Source organism: Mesocricetus auratus, unplaced genomic scaffold, assembly GCF_017639785.1.
Source record: "Mesocricetus auratus isolate SY011 unplaced genomic scaffold, BCM_Maur_2.0 Super-Scaffold_100010, whole genome shotgun sequence".
Lineage (NCBI taxonomy): Eukaryota > Metazoa > Chordata > Mammalia > Rodentia > Cricetidae > Mesocricetus > Mesocricetus auratus.
Window position 1 is genome coordinate 67,712,040 of NW_024429194.1, and position 19,061 is coordinate 67,731,100.

Below are 19,061 nucleotides of genomic sequence, written 5' to 3' on the forward strand. Positions count from 1 at the left end.
ATTCGGAGGGGGTATTTGGAAGGGAACTGCATGTGATACAGGTCCACCGTGGTCACTACCACTGTCACCCACCTGAGGCTGCCTGCCTGTGCTGGGGGAGCCTTGCTTCTCTGAACCTAGGCCACACTCCTCTTCCTCCTCCTGCTCCTCCTCCTCCTCCAGCTCCTCCTTGTGGTGAGTGAGTCAGCCTCCTGTCTGGGCTCAGTAGCAGCAGAGGGGCCAGAGCCCAGGCAAGCAGTTGGGCAGGCATTTTCTGAGCATTGCAGAAGTTCCCTTGGACAGAGTTCAGCTCTGCCCCAGTGCCCTGGGGAAGGCCATCTTCTTCATGGACACGGGAGGGTGGGGGTCAGCAGTGGTTGTTGGATGGCCATGGGATGATTCCAGATGACCAGGAAGAGACTTTGATTGTTCTCTGGAATTGGAGGTACATCCCAGTTCTGTGGGCTTACCAGCTCCTGGCTCCACTTCTACTGTGTTATAGAGCCATTTTGCCTAGGAGCAGAAAAGGCAAGCAAAGCTTTTCCCAGGCTAGGGAGTAAGAGTGGATTCTGAGAGGCAGGGGAGGAGGTTGTCAGGACCTAGGTCCTCAACTCTGTGAGCTAGGGTTATTTTACATTTGGGGACCTATGTAAAATTCCTTTCCCAGCTGAACACTGGAGAGAACTGTGTGGATCTCTGTGGAACACTTTTCAGTACTGGCATGCAGCCAGAAAAGGAGGTAGTAAGAGTGAAAGCCTCTGCTGGTTTTGTTTTGGATACTAGAGACCCTTGAGCAAGAAATGGGTAGCCTGGGCCGCCATGCAAGTAGCCCAGTAGCTGCTTCTAGCTTGTTTGGGAAGAACCTAGGGAGGTCAACACAGTGACATTGCCTCAAACTGCAGAGAGGTAGCAATCCGCGTTCTGTGCTCTGGCTTTAGGTTTGGCTGTTCCTGAGCAGCTAGGACTTGGTTCCTGACCAAGACGGAGGAGGGACTGGAAAGGAGAGAAAAGAAGAGAGCCAGACAGCCCAGCTGACCCCTTATGCTTCCCCAGATACGATCTTAAGACTGTATATTCTGGAGGTCCCGGCTGTGCCTGTGTTTCAGGATGCTCTGCTTGTCTGTAATGTGGTTTCTCATCTCCCTCCCCTGTCCACTATGAACTGATGGTCTCTTTGAGGGACCCAGCCCCTCTGAAAGGCCTCAAAGACCCCCTTGGCCTCTGCCTTCAGCACAGAGTTCAGGTATCCAAAGCCTAAGCCTTCAATAAAGGAAGGCCTAGGGCAGTGGTTCCCAACTTTCCTAATGCTGCGACCCTTTAAGACAGTTCCTCATGTTCCAGTGATTCCAACCATAAAATAATTTCATTGCGACTTCATTACTGTTATGAATTGTAGTTTAAATATCTGATATGCAGAATGCCCGATATGTGACCCCTGTGGAGGTCATGACCCATAGGTTGAGAACCACTGGCCTAAGGTCTGGTGGGCTAGACCAAAAAGTTACCCAAAACAGGAGAAGTCTATTGTTCAGTTTTTTTTATCCTACATCCCAGGAATTGGCTGCAATCAACATCTGTCTATGCAGAACGGCAAGGCCAGGGTACCTGGGTCACATTCTGATTTGTAGCTGGATGGTGGATTAGAGGGCTCAAGCTTCTGCTTGTCACTGCTATGATGTTTGGGATGCAGGTAGAGGGAATAAGGACACAACCAGATTTGATTAAGAGCCTCCCGTGTGTCCCAGAATGGTGCCAGGCTGCCAAGGGATGTCAGCAAGCAGATCCCAGCAGACCAAGCTTCTGCCTCCAAAGAGAGCTCCGTGAGGAACATCATCCTTGGCACTCTCTCCTCTGCTGTCCTGTCGAAGGCTCTGATGGCTGAAGCCAGTCTGGCAGCTGCTCTAGACCACCAGGACCTCACTTCTAGCTGTTGCTCTCTGATCTGTCCTTAACCTTCCTTAGTGACTGTATGATCTACTATCCAAACTGGGGTGCTCATGAGTTAAAGGGGGTTTTGTGCATGGCCATACAAAGACATAAACCCAAACCCGGGTGAACTGGACATCTACTCATCCAAACCCAGGAGAGGTCACATAGAATGATTAAGGGACAAGGCAGGTGGGAGACACATAAGGCTGAGGTGAGGGTGGAGCCACATAATTCTCAGGGTAGCCCTAGTCGGTCATTTCCAGAACCTTCCTTAAAGGTACAATTGCTCCTGGCCACTCTGACCCAAGACCCAGCCCACCACCAAAGTGACATTCTTTCATCCCTCACTTGTGACTGACCTTGCCTTTGGATTTTCCTGTGCCACCCCTAGCTCAGACAGGGACACAAAGGCCTGTGAACTCCTCTTCAGCTTCCCCAGGGGAGCTGGGGTATAGTGAAGCCAAGACTCAACCTTGCACTTCCTTTTGCCCCCTTCCTATAGACTCTTTCATTTGTCCTCCCAGCTCCCCAGACCTCTGGGGACTCAAATCCCACAAAGAAGTTCCACTCTAAAGTGAATACACAGCCAGGAAGGGAAGGGCAGTCAAACCTTGTCCACGTTGATAACGGGCACAGGTCCCTTGGACCCAAGATCCAGGGAAATGGCAACCAAGATAGGAAGCAGAGTCCCGGGGAAGCTGCTGAGCAGGGCATGGAACTGATGTCCTTGGATGTAAGCACTTGAGTCTCTCATCTCTGGCTGTTGGACAAATGGTCCAGGGTGGGGACAGACACCTCTTGCTCAACCTAAGCTATAGGCGTTGGTGGCAGCGACAGCATCCTGTGGTAGTGACATGTGGAAGAGAAACTGCCCTCCCTTTTGAGTCCTGGGCCCTTGTGGTCCAGATACTCCAGGCAGCCTCTCTGGAGAGTCCGCAGAGGCTGAGTGTTGGAGTGATTCGGGCGTAGCACATGGAGTGGAGGAGCCTCCATGACCGTGGAGTGACTGTCTACTCTGGCAAGCAGGAAACCATTCTGTCTCATTACCATAAATGAAGAGTGAGTGAGACCTCTTTGGAAATCTCACCTGCTTGTGTGTAGGGTGGTGGCAGGGAGACCTCCCCCCAGGCTGGCTATGTGTGGGGGGTAAGACCTCCCCCAAGGCTGGCTGGGGGAGGACAGGGTGGCTAGTGGGCGCATGGCAGAGGCTAGAGGCAGAAGCAGAGGGTGAAAGGCTGAGTGTGTGTCGTGCTTCTACAAACCTGCCCTGCAGGTCTCATGCCAAAAGAATAGACTAAGTAGTGTTCCCAGAACCAGATGCCACACAAAGTCCTCATTCTACACAGGGGAGAGTCCTGGTCCTTGGCAGGGTGTGAGCAGCTGTACCAGCGGGAAAGTGGAGTTTGGGCAGGACTCAGTACCAGTTCCTGGGAAGCTACCGCCTCTCACTGGCCTTCTGATGCCGAGCCGAAGCTTCGAGGTGTTCTGCATGGTGTGACATTCCAGGCACTGTGAAGCTGTCAAGCCTTTGCTGGTGACAGGTCTAGTGTGTGTGCCACCTGCTGGTACTGAGGCCATAACTCCAGGAACAGTGACACAGTGAGCACTAGATACCAAATGCTGTTCTGTGGCCTTAAAAACAGTTTCCTGGCCCTGCTACTCTACCTTGCGAAGAAGGAATGACTCCTGTGCCCTCTCTGGAGATGGGAAAACTGAAGCTTGGTGAAGCTGCAGCGTGCAAAGGAGAATCAGGACTGATACCTAAGTCTGTAGGATGCTGAAACCACACCAGGAAGCCCCGGGAGTCCTACACCTCTGCATCCCCAGGGCAGTTGCAGACACTTAGTGCTGTGACTGGCATGTTATAGGCACATAATAAATGTTTGTGAGTTGTAGGGTTAGGTTTACTAACTAGTTTGAACAGGCTGACCTGAGGTTGCTCTGGGGATGGTAGTGTCTCAAAAGGCTCCTTTAAACTTCGACGCCTCTGTTGTGGTCTTAGATACACACCATGTTTCAGAGGCATCAAAGAACCTGAGAAATGCAAGGTTATTCAGAAGTTGCACAGAATCCAGCAAGACTTGGATGGCCTGGAACACAATGAAATGAGAAGTCATCTTTCAATTTAAATCACATCACCGTGGCATACTAAGTGAGCCAGTTCAAGGCCACTGTCCCATCAGCCCATCTGAGGTCTTCTTTAGTTACCTCCACCCTGTCCCGGTCACTCATTTTAGACTCCTGACCCCAGCTCTCTTACCTGGAGAAACGGACTCTAGCCTGTTCTGACGGCCTCCAGGCAGGCCCTGGGCTGAGCGCCTGAACCTTTTCATTTACATGCTTCCCCTGGTGTTAACATGCTATGATGTCCCCTGGCATGTGGTTAGAGGGTTCGTGGTTGTGTGAACAGCTGCAAAGAGCAGAAGAAACAGAGCCAGAGTTTCTGGCTTTGACCTTTCTAGTTGGTGAGCTTGGGCAAATTTCTTAATCCCTCCAAATTCCTGCGCAAAATCAAGTGCCTGGCGCAGAGCGGGCTCTCGTGCCATTCCGCGGACATGGGCTGAGACACCGGGAATGTAACGGCAAATAGAAAGATGACCATGGTCGTTTCCGAATTGATAGCACAGAAACCCAGACACTGTAGAAGATTCTGTGGGATCTCAGCAATGGCTGTCCTAGTACCTGGCTAGACGCAGATTTGGTAAACTGACTTCGAGAGAATTCTGCCATGTGCTAGACAAGGGAGCTGGGAGCACTGCTGAGTGTGATTCTGAGGGAGCACTCTGTGATTCAGGCTCTTCAGCTGCTTTTCTGGTTTGTTTGTTTTTTTAATTGAGAAGTAACATATCATACAAGACTATATAATATTCTTACAGACATTATGCAACCATGCTAACCACCTAAGTTAGGAGCAGAGCATTTATAGTAACTAATTAAACTTTTTAAAGTATATGAGTGTCTGGGCTGACAAGAAGGCTCAGTGGGTAAAGGCACTTACTGTCAGGACTGACAATCTGAGTTCAGTCCCCAGAACCCACATGGTAGTAGGGGAGAATTGATTCCTACAAGCTGTTCTGACACCCACATCCATATTGTGGTGCATGCACACATGAACACACACATGCACACATAGTAAGTAATAAATGTAAAAACTTTTTAATGTGTGCACATGCATGAGGGTGTGTGTCTGTGTATGTCTGTGTAGGCAGGCATGTAGGCCAAAAGACAACCTAAGTGTTGCCCTCTGGAGCACTGTCCAACTCTCATTGGCTGGAGCGCATCAATTAGGCTAGAGTGGACAGTGAGCCTTGCAACTCCTGGTTTGGGATTACAAATTCCCTGCCACTCGAGGATCAAACTGAGGTCCTCCTGCTTTGGGGGGCAAGCAATCTGCTCTCTGTGCCTTCTCTCCAAACCATATGATCTCTTGACCACCCTTGACCTAACTGTTTACCAGCATCCCTCTCGTTTCCCAGTGCAAGGGAAATTTGGGCTTGTTATTCCTTGGTTTTCTTTATAAGTTATCATCTAAGTGTGTTTTGAAACACTGTATGGTACAGGGTTACATGACCTTGAGGTTTTCACACACCACTCTCTGTCACATGCTCTTTAACTGGAGCTGTGTTTATGAGGCTCTCCCACACTGACACACATGAGTGTTCCAATGTGAAAACGCCACATGTCATACGTCCTCCCTCTTGTGGTAAGTCCTCTGGCTTTTTTCCAGTTTGGGGCTACTATGAAATGGTGATATGCTTGCTTCCTAGTTCATCTAGGAATGACGTTGCTGGTACACACAGAACTCTATGTTTGCCTGGAAGGTCCCATTCTTCCTCAGGGTTTTCAACAGTCAGTATCGACTTCATCTCTAAAAACTACAGAGTTGTGCTAAACAACTTTCCACAGCTCCTTTTAGCTACTGTGGTTATTGTCATAGCCCAGGGACCTGGTTTCTGGCTGATGGGTGTGCTAGTCTGAGGCACTGTGGACAGATGGACCCTGATTCTGTAACGTCTGTGCCCGACCTCTGGATGTGGTTGAAGCTTTATCTTTCTGGCCTTCCTCCAGCACTGAATGAGGGACCCACGTCTACAAGCTTGCCAGAATTTCACAACTCTTCACTTCTCCCCAGAGCATGATGTTAGCACTGAGCAGATATGCTTAGATGCTCAATTAACACCTGCTGGGTTGCATTTTTGTCAAGTGGCTCGGGAGAAGTACATGTTCTCCTTGGACTTACATTTTTAGAAAAGGATTGAGACCATGTGAGCTATAAGCATTAGTTAATCACAGCACTGAGGCTGGGGCTTTGATGGGATTTCTATAGGGTTTCAAGGATACTTAAGGCTCCAGGCAAGACAGATTTCTTCATTGGTCAGTTGTTCAGAGTCTGACCTGTCTCTTTAGCTTTCCGTCTTGTCTTGTTTGAAGTGGGAAGTAGCTGGAGGGCTAAGATGAGGGTACAGAGAAGTTGCCATGGGAGAAGGGGAAAAGCCAAAAGCTTTCAGCATGCCTGGGGATGCTAGGGAAAGCCTTTACTAACTGATCAGCATCCTGGTAGCTACATAAACAGTCAGCTGCCCGCCCACCCACCCAACTAAAGAATGTGGCTGGCTGGGCAGTTGCATGGGCCACCCTAGCCATCAACTCTATAATTACCCCAGCCAGTCTGTGCCTGTCAGCTCCAAGGGCAGACAAGTACCTCTGCCTTGAGCCTCACTCACCTTGGCTGCCAGGCCCTCCCTATCTTTCCCCCTATGTTGCCTACACCCCCAACTCCACCCAGTGTCTCTCCCTACAGCAACCTTTGACCCTTATGAGGTTACGGTATTATATAATAGCTGAAAGTCATATTAACCAAAGGTTAGTAAAACTTACCAAATTCCAGGCACTCTATTAAATGTTTCTTATACGTTTTCTCACTTAGGCCTCTCCCTGATTCATGAAGAGGAAATGGAGGTTCAAAGGGATTAAGAGGTTGGCTCTCCTGCCCTAAGTCATTAAGTTACTGTGAAAGAACCAGTACTTCATTGTGGCCTTTCTAGGACTGAGACAAGCCCTTGTCACATGGTGGCTCTCTCTTCCGTAGCAGAGGTCATTCAGCTCAGTCCCCCCTCCCCTTCTTGTTATGAGGGTTGGAAACGAGATGTCCAGTGAGGCCTGGCGGGGTGAGCAGGGCAGCTGCAAGCTGGCCGGGAGGTGCTGGAAAACACCTCCAGGGCAGAGTTCTTTGTTCCAAATGGTTCTGAATTTCCGGCCTTGTGCCAGGGATGGGAAGTTACCTCTGCCCAGCCTATTTGGCAAGCACATGCGCATCTTGGGTGCCATAGAGTGAGGGAGTGGAGGAGGGGCTGCCTCAGGTAAAATTCCATCCTAATGAACTCCATCTGAGATCTGACTGAGAAACGGGGTGAGGGGAGATCACTCAACGTTGGGTATCTCCTAATAAGGATGCTCTGATCCTGGGAAGAGAGAAAATGTCAAATCCATAGCAGAACCCCCTTGAATACCAAATACCTGAATAGTTGAGGGCCGGCCTGGGTGAGGAGATCTTGAACCAGACAGTGCTGTGACTGTGTGTTCTGTTGCTATCCCATCACCAAAGAGTCCCGGCTCAGCAGTGAGTTCCTAATGCATCACAGAGTCCTTCGGAGGCCACTTATTGCATAGAAATACATTTTTGGGGGTATGCTGAGGTAAAAAGGAACAGTGAGGGACAGCGATTGAAAGAGCGCATTATCTTTAAAAAGCCAGACTGAAGTTTGGGTGAGTCCTCCCCAGTGATTGTCCCCACTGGGCACCAGCACCTGAACTGATTGAGCAGGCGCTGTGTGCCAGACAGGACTAAGCAGTTGGCATGAATTATCCCATGGACTCCTCAGTGACACAGGAGGTGTGTACTGTTGTTTTTTTCATTTCATAGATAGGGGAACAGAAGCTGAGAGTGCAGGCAATTGTGAGTGCAGCAAGTGTAGAGCCAGGACTTGGGCCTGGTCAGGTAGGCCAGCTCCAGAAGCCGTCTTCCAGCTGCGTCATTCTGACCTCAGGACTCTTCTGTCGCTGCGGGCTGGCACAGGGGCCAAAACCAGAGAGTAATGCTGGAGGGGTGAGACGAGAGGTACTTGGAGGACTTCGAGCTGATGTAAATAGATGGGGCCCACCTCAGGCTAGCAAAAACGCTGTTGGAGCTACAGCCCAGTGTGGCCTCATGATCCAATTAAGTTTTTATAGCAAGCTAAACGTTCTAGACAGGTAATATTTTGTTTTTTAAGTTAAATCCCCCTCCCTTCCTCTCCCTGCCCCTCCTCTCTCTTTTTCTCTCCATTGCATGTAAGGGATGGGATTGCATGTGAGTGATGGGGCTGTGTGTGTGAGGTTGTGTGTATGAGGGATGGGATTGTGGGTGTGAGGGATGGGGTTGTGTGTGAGCACTTGTGTAGGTCAGAAGTCAGTGTCAGGTGTCTTTCTCTATCGTTTTTTACACCTTTTTTTTCTTTGAGAAATGTTATTTTATTTTTACACCTTTTATTTGTTCGTTTGGTTTGGTTTTTTTGCTCTGTATTGGTGGCTGTCCTGGAACTCTCCCTGTAGACCTGGCTGGCTTTAAACTCACAGAGATCTGCCTGCCTCTGCCTCCTGAGCACTGGGATTAAAGGTGTGCGCCAGCACTGCCTGCTCCCTACACCTTTTTTGATGAGGTGTTACCTCTTACTGAACCTGGAGCTCATCAATTTGACTAAACCAGCTGGTTGACCAGAAAGCCCCAGAGATCCTCCTATCTTCTCTCCACCATTCTGGCTTTTACATGGGTGCTAAGGATCCAAACTTGGGTCCTTAGGCATGGCAAGCACTTTATATCAGATGAAATCTGTCTGGTCTTAAATACCAATAATGAATTATTAAGATATGTACTCTCTCGGGCGACAGTGGCTGCAAGCGGATCTCTGTGAGTTTGAGGCCAGCCTGGTCTACAGAGGTAGTTCTAGGATAGCCAAGGCTATACAAAGAAACCCTGTCTTGGAGTTGGGGGAGGGCAGGTGTGTACTCTCTGTTGGAGATGGGGTTAGCCATCAGAACACATGACCTCCTGAGGCCCCAGATCTCCATGCTATCCTCTGCTACTTTATGTTAGTGTGTAAGTGCCTCAGAGTAAGACAGGGGAAAGAAAGCCTCTCAGAAGAATCTTTCCTTTCCTTCCATAGAACCACTGTCTGTGGTGAGTGACTCAGAAAGCATTCAGCTCACACATGAAGTCCCTCCTGTCCTCCAGTTTCCTCCTCCCTCTCTTTCAGCCTCCCATATATTGTCTCTCCCGTTGGTGATTCTCCCGTGAGCCTTAGGGGAAAAGTCATTAAGAGAAATAAGAAAGAAGCTGACAAGGCTAAGGGTGTGGTTCAGGCGGTAGAGTTCTTGCCCAGTGGACACAAGGGTTTGACTCCCTAACGTGGCATAAACTGGGTTTGGTGGCCCCCACCTGTACTCCCAACACTTGGGAAACAAAAGCAGGAGGATCAGAAGTTCAAGGCCATCCTTAGCGATGCAGAGACTTTGGGGCAGGGTGGGGCTACATAAGACCCCATCCCAAACAAACAAAACCAAAACCACAAGGAGCTAACAGTTCAAGAAAGGGTCATAGGGAAAAGCAAAACAAGACCCAGAAAGCACTGGAGCTTAGTTAGGAAGCCAGGCTCAGCAGGCACTCCAAGCGACCTCTGTGCCTGTGTGTGATGCTGGGAATTGAACCTGGGCCTCCGTGGTCCACCGCTGAGCTACACTCCCAACCCCTGCTCTGCACTTGGTTCTTCCAGGTGGGATTTGGTGCTCCTAGGAGCCAGCTGAGAGTCGGTCATGTGCCTTTCTTAGCTTCCGCCCTGCCCCTCAATGTATTCCTTCTCCTCTTCAGTATCTGGGAGAATCATAGTAAAGTAGCAGCTAGCGTTTCTCGGGAGTGGGATGATTTTTATAACACATTTGGAAATGTTTTTATCTCAGCCGATTCAATGGTCTTGCGAGACGTGTATAGTTTAACTTGAGGCTCAGTGAAGTAGCAGTGTTTTTCTTCTTCCCATTCAAAGATCAGGAGGAGCTATGCCTGGAGACTTTCCACCCCGGCTCCCACAAGATCTGACCTTCGCTTCCCACCTTGGGACCATAGGTGGTGACAGGTGGCGATAGACAGTAATGACTGAGTGCCTCTCTTCAAAGCCTGGTTCCAGGGGGAGCAGGAGGTGGGCACGTGGAAGGACCTTTGGGGGTGGTGGCCCATGGCCAGCTTCCACCCCCACCCCCTGTCACCGTGAGCTATTATTCCAAAAGCTAGGCAGAAAATAGCTCACTCAAGAGAATTATTTTTGTCTCTGTTAAACTTCAATCCAGGCCTCCTGAAGAACCAGCTACAGAGATGTTTTTCAGGTGAGCAGGAGTCCTGGGACAGAAGGGGAAGCGGTGGGCGCGAGGCCACCACCTCTACTCCCAGGGGCAGGAAGGGCCGTGGCCACTGGCGTCGCCTGGAAAGCTGCACACTGGTTGCTCAGCAGGCAGCAGCTCCAGCTGATACAGTAGAGCCAGCCCAGGTAGGGAAGACAGTAGACTGGTCACCATTGACAACGGTCCCCACCTCTCTGCTCCAAGGGACAACAGGCATGGGGAGGGCCCTGGGTGCAGGAGGCTTTCCTTGAAGACAGTAGACTGGTCACCATTGACAACGGTCCCCACCTCTCTGCTCCAAGGGACAACAGGCACGGGGAGGGCCCTGGGTGCAGGAGGCTTTCCTTTGCCCCTTCACATCCCTTCTCCAGGGTATCTGCTTTTTCTGGCAAGTTGGAAGACACAGGGAGTTCTGTGTAGTACGGGCGTGTCCAGGAGGAAAATGGCGTGGGCCACCTTGTGCTTAGGTCCCTGCTTGTGGACAACAGGTTGCTACCTACCAGGAGAGAGGAAAGCCATTCCTTTAGAGACCCACAGATTAACCTTTCTTACCAACCCCCTTACCCCCTGGCTCTGAGGAAGAACCCTTCGATAGTATTTGGCCTGATACTATTAATAATGGTAATGGTAATTAATAATTAATAATGGCATTATTGTCCACTAGAGCTTTAAGGGTAAGGGCACCAGTGAGTTTGGATATCTGATCTCAATATGGGTAGGCATATGCCTATGCAAAGATAGGGCTGGCCACCCCATCCATGATGTAAGTGGTTTGTGAGTGCCGTGTGTTTTTGCACCCAGTCCCCTTCCTTCAAGTGACACCTGGCAACAAGGAAGTGGCTTGAGTGGTCAGGCAAAGGTAGATTTGGAGATCTGGAACCTGGGTGGTATCTGCTCTTACTGTGCCCAGAAACCGTGTCTTGCCTCCGGAGGCAACTTGGGAGAAGAATTGGCTGGTGACGTGAGAACTGCGTTGTTCATTGGCTTCCATCTGCCCTGGTTAAAACATTTGTTCTCTCCATCTTCTCCTGTAAAGGTGTGTGTGTGTGTGTGTGTGTGTGTGTGTGTGTGTGTGTGTGTGTGTGTTGGCCTCTGCCTCACCCTTGTAGCTCAGTGACTAATGGCTCTATGAGAATTCCCCTATGACTTCTAGTCTACATCCGATGGGGATGCGCCCAGGGGCTCCCCTATATGTTTTTGTCCTCTCTGGTGCTTACCTGCATCATAGCATGTGTCACACTAAATCGAGGGGTCCTGTTTGTCATCCCCTGTGGACTGTAAGCTTCAAGAAGGCCAAAGCAACGTCTTACTCGCCATATACCTCCAGCTTCTAGTTCCAGCTTTGCCTTGGAGTCGGTGCCTAGGGCTAGGCAGAGGTCACACCAAAGGTCGGGTAGCAGCTAAGGAAATAGCTCAGGGGTGGAATGCTTGCCTGGTATGCTCAAGGCTCTAGATTCAGTCCTCGGTACAAACATTAGGTAACAGAAGCTAACACCACTGTGAGACCAGAAGAAATGCTATTGCCCCCTTGTCTTCTAATGGGTCCCCCAGAGGTATCTACACAGTTCTATACAGAGTGACAAAAGTCTGAGCAAATCAAAGGTATGGGGAGGTATCCCAGGGAGACGTCACTCTAATCAAAATCCGGGGAGCAGCCGGCGTTGCTTGGGGTGACTGTTGTGCCCTTTAAGCCTGAGACCCTCCCACCCGGCCTAGGACTTGAAGTTTCAGGAGCACATGGGGACATCTCTCCTCACTAAGGACCCAGAAAATACAGAAGACACCTTATAGTAAATTGGCTCTTATGGAACTGGACCTTGCCAAGCCTGCTTGTCTCAGAGAAGCCCAGAGCCCTTCACTGATTGCAGTGCAGGCCTCAGAACCTGTCCCACCCAGAATGAATGGAAAAGCCAGTGAAGGCCCCACCACAGCCTGGATCAGGTCCTCTTACAGGACCTTGCAGGAGCTGAGGCAGCCAGGATTTCAGGGTGCTACATCTCTCACCCCCCCCCCAGCTCCAGCTCCCAACACCTGCCTTCTCCTGTGTTCCTACACACAGTGATGGGTCGCCAGTGTTCTGATAACAGTGGGGGACAACGGGGAGACTGCCATGATTTCAGTTCCTCGGTGGGGAGGACAGGGGCATGAAAGGGGACAGGTCAAGGGTTAGTAATTAGTGGCAACTGGGAAGCCACAGGCTTTATCTTCTTTATGGAGGGAGTCAAGACATGTAGGCCAGTTTCTCTGCTCACCTGGAGAGAGAATAAAAATGATTCATTTTCCTCCACTCTGAGAAGCCAGTGTTTTGCAAGCCATGGTGAATGGATAGACTGACTAGTTATTTTTGTGGCTCTGCAAATGTACACCCTGAGCAATACCCAGGATGGAGAGTTTAGGATGGAACACAGGCTTCCTTTCCTCCTCAGTCCTGAACTTGTAGCTCTTCTCCTTCTAATGGCTAATCTAACATACACAGTTCTGTGAGGATGGCTTCTCAGGGGTCTCTTAAGCTCATCACAGCAGCCCTGATGTTCAAGTAGTGCCATGTCACTATTAGTGGACGAGGAACCAGGGAAGGACACTGAGGGACAGTGATTGGAAGGTGTCCAGCTGGTTGCAAATGAGATCTAATGCCAGGGACCACCAGTGTCTTAGAGCTCACATGACCTGGAGTGCTGACCTGTCACCTGACACAGGTAGAATCTGAGTGACTGAGAGATGAATGACATTGGTCTCAGGAGGGAAGTATGAAAAATAAACCTGACCAGGGTCAGCTAGGGCAAGGAGAGGTGGGCCACGGAGCTAGCTTTCTGAGCTCAAGTGAGCCAGCTTCCAGAACATTGGATGGTTCAGCCTGGAGAGAGGTATGGAGTGTGCCAAAAGCTGGGCCAGGGGATGTCTTACAAGAAGAAACAGATACTCTCTACAGGGGCTTTTCAAAAATAAAGCTCCATTTAGCTATCAACTGTTTCAACAATATCAGAGTTGGGTCCTCACAGGAGTCTGAATTTGCCTGTATTCTTGGGGTTGTCCCAAATTTTATTCCTTGGTCTCCAAATCACTGAGCAAATAACTCCCTTGTCCCCTCAACTTTTTTTTTTTTTTTTGGTTTTATGAGACAGGGTTTCTCTGTATTGTTTTGGAGGCTGTCGGTCCAGCCCGGCCTCGAACTCACAGAGATCCGCCTGCCTCTGCCTCCCGAGTGCTGGGATTAAAGGTGTGCACCACCACAGCCCGGCGTCCCCCCCAATTTTTATGTATACCTACCTGATACCCCTTAGCAGTGCCCATCCTAATATCCCAGGAAGGCCCAGCTAGAGTTGTAAAAGATCAGGTCAGGTGTTCCCCATGTTCATCTAAATGCCTTCTAGCTATATTGACTCCCCCGCTCATTGTCTATGAGGGCTGAATCCAAGAGCTGGACATGTAGGAAGAGAGTAGACCTCAGCCACCCTTCTGTTTCTCTGTATTTGCTGTCCAAGAGGGGATGACATTAAATGGTCACAACATTCTGTCAGGGCTTTTGCAGGGGCCTTCCCACAGCGACCTTCAAAGAATGACAGCCATCCTATGGCTCATTTCTCTCTACCCCGTAGTCTCTTGGGGAGTTGCTCAGGCTCGCAGTTAGATTTCCTAGGACTCAGTCAGGGTGGTGGTGAGGAAGCACACTTTCTTGTCATGTAGCCTCAGATAAGCCACTTTCCTTCTGAGACCCTCAGTTTCCTCAGATGTCTAACCCGAGAGATTGACCTTGCGCCTTGTGACAGGACTGGCTCCCCTTGTGCTCCGCCAGCCGCCCAGGCAGCCCACGCTTTCCAGCAATGATGGGGCCTCCTGCCTGTTACCTGGAGAGCAGTAATCGGCCCAGAAATCTTGTTGACAAAGCTGAGGGCAGAGTTTCCACTGGAAAAAAAGCAGCTTGCAGGAATAATTGTTGCTGATAAGAAGTGGAAATCCATCTGAGTAAACCATGGGCCTCCTTCCCCATCGCCTGGGGGCTCCTAGCTCTGAATGTTGCCTGGCTTTAAGACACTGCTTGTACACCCAAAGGTGATGGGACAGTTAGCCGAGAGATTCTTGAGAAATGGGAATTTGTAGTCCAGTTTCTATGGCATGACTCTCTAGCCCCTGATGCTATAGGGTACTGGTCCATGACGGGTCTCAGGGATGTTTATCTCCCAGATGGCTGATTAAGAACCGCCCCAAATGGTAAACTCCTTCCTGTCAATCGCCGGGGCCATCAGCGACTGAATTTACTATTATTCCGTTAGTGGCTAAGTAGATTTGGTAAGCATAATAAATGTGCATGTCGTAGTGCTGTGGCACTGAGGGTGGGGCAGCAGACAGTCCTGGTTGGAGCACAGGCAGCCACAGGCAGAGTCCCACCATGCCCTCTCCCTTGGGAAGGCCATGGAGGCAGACACAGCTTACACGAGCAAACCTTGCGTCAATGAAAATGAAATGCATCTCGAGTGTCCTTCCTTTCGCTTCCCGCTACTCCATTCACACCACGATACTGCAGGTCTTTTACTTTATGACAGTTTGCTGACTGGTGGCAGAAAAATCTCTTTACTTTGCACAATGACCCCATGTGGTGGCCCCTTCAAGCCCTCCCCTCAAAAGCCCCAGAGAGAACGACTTACTGGGCTCATCTGAGAGGAGCTGGCCCAGCACGGCCATTGGAAGCTGCGTGGCTTCTTTGCATAATGAACTTTCTAAGCAGGGCTTCACCCAAAGAGAGTGGATTGCCATGAACTGTGGCTCTCTATCAGGAAAACTGACCGGCATGTTCTAGAAGAGAACTAAGATGTTTGGGTCAGATCGTGATGGGTCGCCTTTCAGCACTGAGCTGAGGAGGGCGGACAGCGAAACAAGGGGTAATTTAGGTGCCGTTTGCTCGTCCAGTACACCTTCTCCCTCCCTCGTTTTCCTGCCCTCCTCCTGCCTCAGTTTCTTCTGGGAGATAATGCTGAAATTGTTCTAGACACAGAAAGTGGGTATAGAGCGCAAATGGTGCAGACAGAAGAAGTGTGTTGCCGTGGTTGGCCCTGATGTCTCTACGCTTGACATGCTCAAATGAAGAGACAAGTGAAAAGTTAGAAGGGACGAACAGAGCTCATCCTGGGCACAGGAAGATGGGGGTGAGGAGAAAGAATGAAGAAATGCGCATGTGCACAGAAGTCCACGTGCAGTTTTTGCAGCCACATAGGCCTACTTACCCCTGAGGGGCCCAACGTGAGGCTCTCCCTGTGGATGTGCGTGTTAGGAAAAATTCTCTCCTCTGTGGGAAATGACGCAGTTTCTCATTTTCTTCTAAAAGGAGCAGGAGCCGTGAGCCAGTGTCAACCAATAAAAAGGCAAGTTTTGATCTCTGGTTCCCAAGCTGGCTGAAGGTGCCTCTCCTGAGCTCTCATTCAGTATTTGGGGGTGCATGGGGTCGTACTGTTCACAGGGCATTATACCCTTTTCTCATTCAGTTGCATGGGGTCGTACTGTTCACAGGGCATTATACCCTTTTCTCATTCAGTTGCATGGGGTCGTACTGTTCACAGGGCATTATACCCTTTTCTCATTCAGTTGCATGGGGTCGTACTGTTCACAGGGCATTATGTTCTTCCTGTTCGTTGGCATTTTAAGATGAGTGCATCATCTAAGGTGTGTACGGTGGGCTTATCTGAGGGATCAGCGGTCATTCTCAGTGACAGCCTCATCTTGATGGGGCTTTCTCAGAACTGGAGAAGACTTCAGTGGCCAGCCGTGTGACAGTTCCAGGCCATCCATCCACACACTCGCAGCTCAGTCACCCGCAGGACTCCAAGGAGGATCCGTGTGTGTCATGTCCTGGACTTCATCTGAGCTCGGGGTCTTTGCTGATGGAATATGGCACATGTGTTTTGAGCTCGGCTAGTGGGGGTGGAGGGGAGGCAATAGTTGTGACATTGCTGTCGGGCAGGAACTGTGTGATCTCATTTCTTGCTAAGACAAGGTCAGAGCTAGGTCAGGGTCAGGAATAGGTTGCTCTGGGGACAGCCCCAGCAAAAGCAGTAGGATGTTCTCTGCTCAGAACACGATTACCGTTGGTTATGCGGAGTTTTTTTTTCCACTGGTGCCCACTTCGAGCCTGTGTCTTTGACCCACTTTCCTATCCACTTGCTCTTGGACCCGGGAGCTGACTCCAGCATAATTCTGAAAGGGCCACCCAGTGGCTGGCTGGATGACAGCTGTCTGTGTACTACACAGAATTTCCCGGATGCGGGGGCTGGCAGCATCATTCTTCCCCTATGACCATGGGGTTTTTTTGTGTGTGTTTCTGCATCCCCTCCTGACTTACTAGACGTGAATGTTATCTAGGGCTTACGGCTGGGGAGATGACTGAGAGAATCTCCACAGGGAGTGTGGCAGGGTGAATAGAGACTCTGCTTAAGCTCCAAACACAATCAACTTCCCTCGGTTTTCCCATCCTTAAGACAGGGATAATGACAATGCCTGACTAATGAGGGTGTGGTGAGGCTTAAATGAGTGAGTACTGTGAAGGTTCTGGAGCAGAGCCCAGGACAGAGCAATAGGTGTCTGATCTGATGATGTCACTGGGAGTGGGAGGAGTCTACAGAAGGCAACTTGGGCACTGGAGTCAGCTTGCCCTCATTCGCCCTTGCTTGGTACCACCCACTGCCTGGCAAGTCACTCAAGATGCTCTGTAAAATGGGGGTGCTCCCTGCCTCACAGGCCACTGTGAAAATTAAGTGAAACAAAGTGTGTACCACTTAGCAGGTCTAGAACGTGTTAGATAGTCTCTAGGTTTGTTTGTTGGTTTGTTTCTAAGGTCAAGGGCGACAGGTTGTGGTCTGTCTTTCCCCGGTAGGTACACCTCCCACCACTCACAGCCTAGCTCGGGTAGGGTCATCTCAGCTCCATGCCCATTGTCTTTCCCCCTGTTATCCCTAAGGAACTGGTGATACCCGAGGGGTGGCAAAGGGCTTGGGGGCTGGCAATTCCAGGGTTGGGCCCAGGTCTTAGAGGCCCCCTGGGCTGTTCGCTTCCCTACTTATCCAGGTCACAATGGAACAGAAATCTCTAAAGAGCAGAAACAGTGGGGGCACTAGACCTTCTCCAGTTGGGGTTTGCTGTAGGGACTTTTTTCAGGGTGCAGGTTCCAGTAACCTCTGTCTATGTATTTCCATGTTTACCTCCTATTGGTATCAGGGAGGAAGCGTGTGCGTGCGTGCCTGTCTGTCTGCCTGCCTGCCTGCCTGTCTGTCTGTCTCTGTCTGTCTTGTGGTCAGGTGTAGGAAGGGTGAAATTTTCCAGCCCCACCTTGGTAACCAGTCATATCACTGAGACCTAGAGTCTGGACCCTGGGTCAGGCCTACCTCCTCAGGCTTTGCATGTCTGGAAAGGAGCTAAAAGTGGCAGGAAACATCCGGTTGGAAAGCTGTGTGGTACTGTACCTAACCCCCACAGCACCTTCATGCCTACTCCCCCTCACTGCAGACAGACCACAGATGTCTGCCCGAGAAGGCACCCAAGAGACCGGACCCCTGGCTGCAGTCCCCTCCGGAACGGAGCTGCATTCAAGGCCGCCCTATGTTCTGGAGCATCCGCCAAATCTGGAGGGGGTCAGCAGAGTGCCAGGTCTCTCAGACAGTGCAGCAGGTGACAGGGGACCTTGCAGGAGAAAGCTGTTGGCACCCACCCTGCTCTAGCTGCGACCCTCACTTTTCACTGTTTGATGGCTGCTTGCCTTCTGTCTTGAGGGACAGCCGTTCTGACTGCTGCCTGGGTCCCTCCTCCTTCCTGCCAGCAACAGCCCTCATGCCCCCAAAGTCACTTCTTACCTGTTTTTATCTTAGGACCTAATTCCACTGGAAAGTCGTGTATGGCATGTTGATCTTCTTAAAGGACCGGCTGGGAAATGAAAGATCCTTTAGAAAAAAATGTCTCCCCTTGTTCATTCTAGGGTTCTTTTGTTCAGACGTATCTGCGAGACTTCCCAGGAGAGCATCCTTGGGCTCTACTCATCCCCTGCTCCTAAAGGTAGGTGTGTCCTCAGCAGCCAGCTCCTTAGCCTGCTCTCTGTGTTTGAGTGGTAAGGAGGGGTCATTGCCAGGAAGGTAGAAGGACAGGAGCACTGCCCAGTCTTTGCATGTGTGAGTCCCATAACAGCAAAATCCATTACTGAGACTCTCTGGTGTGTGGGGTAGGGTGGGAGCTAGAGTTCCTGGTCAGTGGGGTACTCCCGGTTGGTGGGGTGCTCCCAGTCGGTGGGGTGCTCCCAGTTGGTGGGATGCTCCCGGTCAGTGGGGTGCTCCCGGTCAGTGTGTGTCCTGTCTTCTCTTTCTCCCTTCTGCCCACCTTGCTCTCTCTTGGTGTCTCCTGGAACTTTTCACTTCCAGGCCCTTGAGTCCTGAGCCTCCCTCCTTTCTCCATCTGAATTCTGATGAAGCACTGATTTTTTAGCATCATCTAATAACCCCAAGCAGAGCTGGGCATTCTCTCTATTATCCTGCAAGGATCCTGTTCACTCTGCGTCTCTTGCGGCCAGATCTAATGCAATGGCTCCTAGCCCCACGCCAGGAGATCTCCTAATGACTTGAAGGCAGTGTCTCACTGCTCTAGTGGCTTGCACCAGTCACAGCCTCTTCAGTGAGCTCGTGCTGGACTGAACTGACTAGCATTCCTCCCCAGCTCCCACTGAATTCTCCTTTCCCACCAAACCCACCAGACGC

At 50.5% G+C, this 19,061-nt stretch overlaps 1 protein-coding gene across 2 annotated transcripts in view; it reads left to right on the forward strand.

The window, feature by feature from the left end:
- Positions 1 to 19,061, forward strand: part of Vdr (vitamin D receptor) — a 52,770-nt gene that overhangs the window by 722 nt on the left and 32,987 nt on the right. The window contains exons 2-3 of one of the 2 annotated variants that reach the window (XM_040753894.1): positions 918 to 1,222; positions 18,293 to 18,369. The gene's annotated coding sequence lies outside the window, so the exon portion shown is untranslated. The remainder of the gene's footprint in view (positions 1 to 917; positions 1,223 to 18,292; positions 18,370 to 19,061) is intronic. The other variant, XM_005067160.4, reaches the window with a different exon arrangement.